Genomic DNA, 7,055 nt, shown 5'->3' on the forward strand with positions numbered 1-7,055 from the left:
CAGTGGCCGTACATTGTGCCGAAGAAGATCGGTCATGGACGACGGTGATCGCCGGAGGAGCGCAACATAGACCTCCAAATCATGTCTCCAAGCACGATGCCCCCAACGGAGGGACGACGTCGACGCCGTCGCCATCGTGCCGATCCAGCACCGAATCTAGGCTTTCGCCCGGAGACACCTACCCACACCAAGCGAGCGAGGGAGATGGCGACATAACTCGACGACGCCTCGAAGGAGGGGAATGGCACCCATAGGTGCCATCGCCGCAGGCCTGACAAAAATCGGACTGGATTTTCATCTGTATGGCCACACATCTCCACACCTCCGAGATTTGAGGCGGCACGTCCATGAAGCCTCGCACCGCCGCCACCGTAGCACCTTGCTGTCGAAGCCGCACCGCCATGGATCGCCAACACCTCACACAGCTGAGAGAACACGGCCCAAACTCCACCAGCAACCCAGGCGAGGAGCAGCAGCCTCCAACCACCTCGGGCAAGGACCAGAGCCACCGTGACAGCCGTCACCCGCTCCAGGGGACAGCCACGCAACAGACCAACCCCTAGGCCCAAATCAAAACCCAGATCTGACCCGCCCCATCTCGCAACAACTTAGGCGCCGCTCGCCAGGATCTCCTTCCTGGCTGGGCCTCCTCAGCGTCGCCGCCTCCATTGTCGTGAGCACACGCCGCCGCCACTAGCTCGCGTCGACACACCACCCTGCTCCTCCTCTCTGATGCCTACCCCGCCGGGCACCGGCGCTCCTCCGCGCTCCCGCCGTGAGCCACCGAGCTCCACCGAGATCTCGCGCCTCTGGCCACATCACCGCAGCCCCTGTGACGTCCCGCCTCCGCGCGAAGGGGGCCCGTCGGGGCGCGCCGCCAACACCCGCCGCCTTCGACGGCCGGGCGTGGCCGCCACCGCCGGCGCCGGCGCCGGCAGCGGCCGAGGGAAGGAGATCGGGGCCTTTTTTCTAGGGTTCGGAGGTCCTCCGGAGCCGCACGCGCGTGCGACCCGGGAGGAAGGGGAAATGCTTTTTTGACAGCTAGTGTTTTATCTTTCTTCTTTCTATTAAGGGACTTGTAGCTTTCGTTCCCTTTTTTATGCTTCACTTCACCTTCCACTTTTTTTTCGTCTCTCCTCTCATCACCATCTACCCTCTCGGTTTGACCTCAGTGCGTCATGAAAGAAAACCAGGCAACGACAACCCCCTCACACGCAACGAAAAAAAACCAGACGACAAGGCTCTCGCGCACGTAAAGAAAAAATAGACTAACGAGCCCCCCCCCCCGAACGTCGACGGGAACGAGGCTCCCCTCAATCTATTCGGTACATCTGGGAGCCCTTCGCCGCCGCTAGGTCCTAGGGAGTCGTTTCCACCTTCATTGCAGACCTCCAGGTCGCCATCGAGACACACCGTCAAGATCCAATATCACCGCTACCGAAGTCCATGTCGCCACCGCCAAGGTCCGCAGTCGCTGCCGTGTCCGAGAGGGACCGTCGTCGCCTTCATTCCAGACCTGGAGGTCTGCGCCAAACCCAGGGCAGGGCAGTTCGAATCTCTACTCGTAGTTTCTCCAATCTCCTGTCGCTCGGCCATGTCTCTTCTAGGGTTCCCCATCTCCGTCGCCCCCACCTTCCTCCGTCACGGACACCCCTTGCCCCGCCTGCCTTATGACACTAAATCCCCCAACCTGCCACCCCTTTGCCTCTCCCTCTCCCTCGTACTCTTGTCGCCCTCTCCACTCGGACATGGACGCGGCCGCCCCATTTGCACATATCTATGCGTGTTTCCCTGGAACGTCCCCATGCCGGGATCCGCTGCTGCCAGTCACTCGAGCGGGTCATGGGCATGGACGCTTCAGCCGCTCCATTCCTCACGTCAGTGCGCCCTCGTGTAACCCTAGAACATCTTCAAGGTGAGATCTATCGTTGCCCGTCGTCTTCACTGTTCCCAGGAACTGAGCCAGCGAGCCCTTGATTCTTTGCTCCTCCGATCCCGCTGCTCTTCACGGTGCCTGCTTCTCTTGTGAAGGTCGTCGTCCACTATCGAAGGTCACCGGTCAGTTTGTAAGGGACATAGTATAGCTCCTTGTTCATTTTGTTGGTATTAGCTGACCACAGATGGTGTATCTGATGTCTTGAATCTTGATCTGGAAGAGGACCCAGTTTTACAGATGTATCATTTGAAGGAAATATGCCCAAGAAGCAATAATAAAGTTGTTATTTATATTTCCTTATATCATGATAAATGTTTATTATTCATGCTAGAATTGTACTAACCGGAAACTTAGTACATGTGTGAATACATAGACAAACAGAGTGTCCCTAGTATGCCTCTACTTGACTAGCTCGTTAATCAAAGATGGTTAAGTTTCCTAGCCTTAGACATGTGTTGTCATTTGATGAATGGGATCACATCATTAGAGAATGATGTGATGGACAAGACCCATCTGTTTGCTTAGCACTATGATCCTTTAGTTTATTGCTATTGCTTTCTTCATGACTTATACATGTTCCTATGACTATGAGATTATGCAACTCCCGGATACCCGAGGAACACTTAGTGTTCTATCAAACGTCACAACGTAACTGGGTGACTATAAAGATGCTCTACAGGTGTCTCCGATGGTGTCTGTTGAGTTGGCATAGATCGAGATTAGGATTTGTCACTCCGATTGTCGGAGAGGTATCTCTGGGCCCTCTCGTTAATGCACATCACTATAAGCCTTGCAAGCAATGTGACTAATGAGTTAGTTAAGGGATGATGCATTACGTAACGAGTAAAGAGACTTGCCGGTAATGAGATTGAACTAGGTATGATGATACCGACGATCGAATCTCGGGCAAGTAACATACCGATGACAAAGGGAACAACGTATGTTGTTATGCGGTTTGACCGGTAAAGATCTTCATATAATTTGTAGGAGCCAATATTAGCATCCAGGTTCCGCTATTGGTTATTGACCGGATAGGTGTCTCGGTCATGTCTACATAGTTCCCGAACCCGTAGGGTCCGCACGCTTAACGTTCGATGACGATTGGTATTATGAGTTTATGTGATTTAATGTACCAAAGGTTGTTCGGAGTCCCGGATGAGATCACGGACATGACGAGGAGTCTCTAAATGGTCGAGAGGTAAAGATTCATATATTGGAAGGTTGCATTAGGACATCGGAATGGTTCCGAGTGATTTGGGCATTTTTCCGGAGTACCGAGAGGTTACCGGAACCACCCGGGGAAAGATATGGGCCTTATGGGCCATAGGAGGGAGGCTAACCAGCCCACAAGGGGCTGGTGCGCCCCCCACAAGGGAGGAGGCCAAATTGGACTTGTGAAGGGGGCGCCACCCCCCTTTCCTTCTCCTACTCCCTCTCCTTCCCCTTTCCCCCCTCCGGTAGAAGGAAAAAAGCTTGGGGCCGAATCCTACTAGGACTGGAGTCCTAGAAGGACTCCCCTCTCCCTGGCACGCCCCTTGTTGGCTGGCCTCCTCCTCCCCTCCTTTATATACGGGGGCAGGGGGCATCCCAAAGGCACAACAGACAATCTCTTAGCCGTGTGCGGTGCCCCCTCCACAGTTTTACACCTCGGTCATATCGTCGTAGTGCTTAGGTGAAGCCCTGTGCCGGTAACTTCATCATCACCGCCGCCAAGCCGTCGTGCTGACGGAACTCTCCCTCGGCCTTAACTAGATCAAGAGTCTGAGGGACGTCACCGAGCTGAATATGTGTAGATCGCGGAGGTGCCGTACGTTCGGTACTTGATCGATTGGATCGCGAAGACGTTCGACTACATCAACCGCGTTACTTAACGCTTCCGCTTTCGGTCTACGAGGGTACGTGGACACACTCTCTCACTCGTTGCTATGCATCACATAGATAGATCTTGCATGATCGTAGGTAAAAAATTTGAAATACCGCGTTCCCCAACAGTGGCATCCGAGCCAGGTCTATGCGTAGATGTTATATGCACGAGTAGAACACAAAGAGTTGTGGGCAATAATAGTCATACTGCTTACCAGCATGTCATACTTTGATTCGACGGTATTATTGGATGAAGCGGCCCAGACCAACATTACATGACCGCGTTCATGAGACTGGTTCTACCGCCGTGCTTCGCACACAGGTGGCTAGTGGGTGTCTGTTTCTCCAACTTTAGTTGAATCGAGTGTGACTACGCCCGGTCCTTGTTGAAGGTTAAAACAGCACACTTGACGAAAAATCGTTGCCTTTTGATGCGTACGTAAGAACGGTTCTTGCTAAGCCCGTAGCAGCCACGTAAAACTTGCAACAACAAAGTAGAGGACGTCTAACTTGTTTTTGCAGGGCATGTTGTGATGTGATATGGTCAAGACGTGATGATATATAAATTTTTGTATCAGATGACCATGTTTTGTAACAGAGTTATCGGCAACTGGCAGGAGCCATATGGTTGTTGCTTTTATTGTATGCAATGCAATCGCCATGTAATTGTTTTTACTTTATCACTAAGCGGTAGCGATAGTCGTAGAAGCAATAGTTGGCGAGACGACAACGATGCTACGATGGAGATCGGTGTCATGCCGGTGACAATGGAGATCATGACGATGCTTCGGTGATGGAGATCATAAAGCACAAGATGATGATGGCCATATCATGTCACATATTTTGATTGCATGTGATGTTTATCCTTTATGCATCTTATTTTGGTTACTATGGCGGTAGCATTATAAGATGACCCCTCACTAAATTTCAAGGTATAAGTGTTCTCCCTGAGTATGCACCGTTGCGATAGTTCGTCGTGTTGAGACACCACGTGATGATCGGGTGTGGTAAGCTCTACGTTCACATACAACGGGTGCAAGCCAGTTTTGCACACACAGAATACTCGGGTTAAACTTGACGAGCCTAGCATATGCAGATATGGCCTCGGAATACTGAGACTGAAAGGTCGAGCGTGAATCATATAGTAGATATGATCAACATAGAGATGTTCACCATTGAAAACTACTCCATCTCACGTGATGATCGGACATGGTTTAGTTGATTTGGATCACGTGATCATTTAGATGACTCGAGGGATGTCTATCTAAGTGGGAGTTCTTAAGTAATATGATTAACTGAAATTTATCATGAACCTAGTCCTGATAGTATTTGCAAATTATGTTGTAGATCAATAGCTCATGTTGTAGCTCCCCGTTTATTTTGATATGTTCCTAGAGAAAAATAAGTTGAAAGATGTTAGTAGCAATGATGCGGACTAGGTCCGTGATCTGAGGATTATCCTCATTGCTGCACAGAAGTATTATGTCCTTGATGCACCGCTAGGTGACATAACTATAGCAGGAGCAGATGGAGACGTTATGAACGTTTTGACAAGCTCGGTATGATGACTACTTGATAGTTTAGTGCACCATGCTTTACGGCTTAGAACCGGGACTTCAAAAATGTTTTGAACACCACGGAGCATATAAGATGTTCCAAGAGTTGAAATTAGTATTTCATACTCATGCCCGTGTCGAGAGGTATGAGACCTCTGACAGTACTTTGCCTACAAGATGGAAGAGAAAAGCTCAACCAGTGAGCATGTGCTCAGATTGTCTGGGTACTACAATCGCTTGAATCAAGTGGGAGTTAATCTTCTAGATAAGATAGTGATTGACAGAGTTCTCTAGTCACTATCACCAAGTTACTAGAACTTCGTGATGAACTATAATATGCAAGGGATGACGAAAGTAATTCCCGAGCTCTTCACGATGCTGAAATCAGCGAAGGTAGAAATCAAGAAAGAGCATCAAGTGTTGATGGTTAACAAGACCACTAGTTTCAAGAAAAGGGCAAAGGAATAGAAAGGGAACTTCAAGAAGAATGACAAACAAGTTGTCACTCCCGTGAAGAAACCCAAAGCTAGACCCAAGCCTGAAACTGAGTGCTTCTACTACAAAGGAAATGGTCACTGGAAGCGGAACTGCCCCTAGATACTTGGTGGATAAGAAGGATGGCAAAGTGAACAAAGGTATATTTGATATACATATTATTGATGTGTACTTTACTAGTGTTTATAGCAACCCCTCGGTATTTGATACTGGTTCAGTTGCTAAGAGTTGTAACTCGAAACGGGAGTTGCAAAATAAACAGCGACTAGTTAAGGACGAGGTGACGATGTATGTTGGAAGTGATTCCAAGGTTGATAAGATCACCATCGCACACTCCCTGTACCTTCGGGATTAGTGTTGAACCTAAATAAATGTTATTTGGTGTTTGCCTTGAGCATAAATATGATTAGATCATGTTTATTGCAATACGGTTATTCATTTAAGTCAAAGAATAATTGTTGTTCTATTTACATGAATAAAACCTTCTATGGTCATACACCCAATGTGAATGGTTTATTGAATCTCGATCGTAGTGATACACATATTCATAATATTGATGCCAAAAGATGCAAAGTTAATAATGATAGTGCAACTTGTTTGTGGCACTGCCGTTTAGGTCATATTGGTGTGAAGCGCATGAAGAAACTCCATACTGATGGGCTTTTGGAATCACTTGATTATGAATCACTTGGTGCTTGCGAACCATGCCTCATGGGCAAGATGACTAAGACTCTGTTCTCCGGAACAATGGAGCGAGCAACTGACTTATTGGAAATAATACATACTGATGTATGCGGTCTGATGAGTGTTGAGGCTCGCGGCGGGTATCGTTATTTTCTGACCTTCACAGATGATTTAAGCAGATATGGGTATATCTTCTTGATGAAACATAAGTCTGAAACATTTGAAAAGTTCAAAGAATTTTAGAGTGAAGTGGAAAATCATCGTAACAAGAAAATAAAGTTTCTACGATCTGATCATGGAGGTGAATATTTGAGTTATGAGTTTGGTCATCATTTGAAACAATGTGGAATAGTTTCGCAACTCACGCCACCTGGAACACCATAGCGTAATGGTGTGTCCGAACATCATAACCGTACTTTATTAGATATGGTGCAATCTATGATGTCTCTTACCAATTTACCACTATCGTTTCGGGGTTATGCATTAGAGACAGCTGCATTCATGTTAAATAGGGCACCATC

This window comes from Aegilops tauschii, chromosome 1, assembly GCF_002575655.3.
Source record: "Aegilops tauschii subsp. strangulata cultivar AL8/78 chromosome 1, Aet v6.0, whole genome shotgun sequence".
Classification (NCBI taxonomy): Eukaryota; Viridiplantae; Streptophyta; class Magnoliopsida; order Poales; family Poaceae; genus Aegilops; species Aegilops tauschii.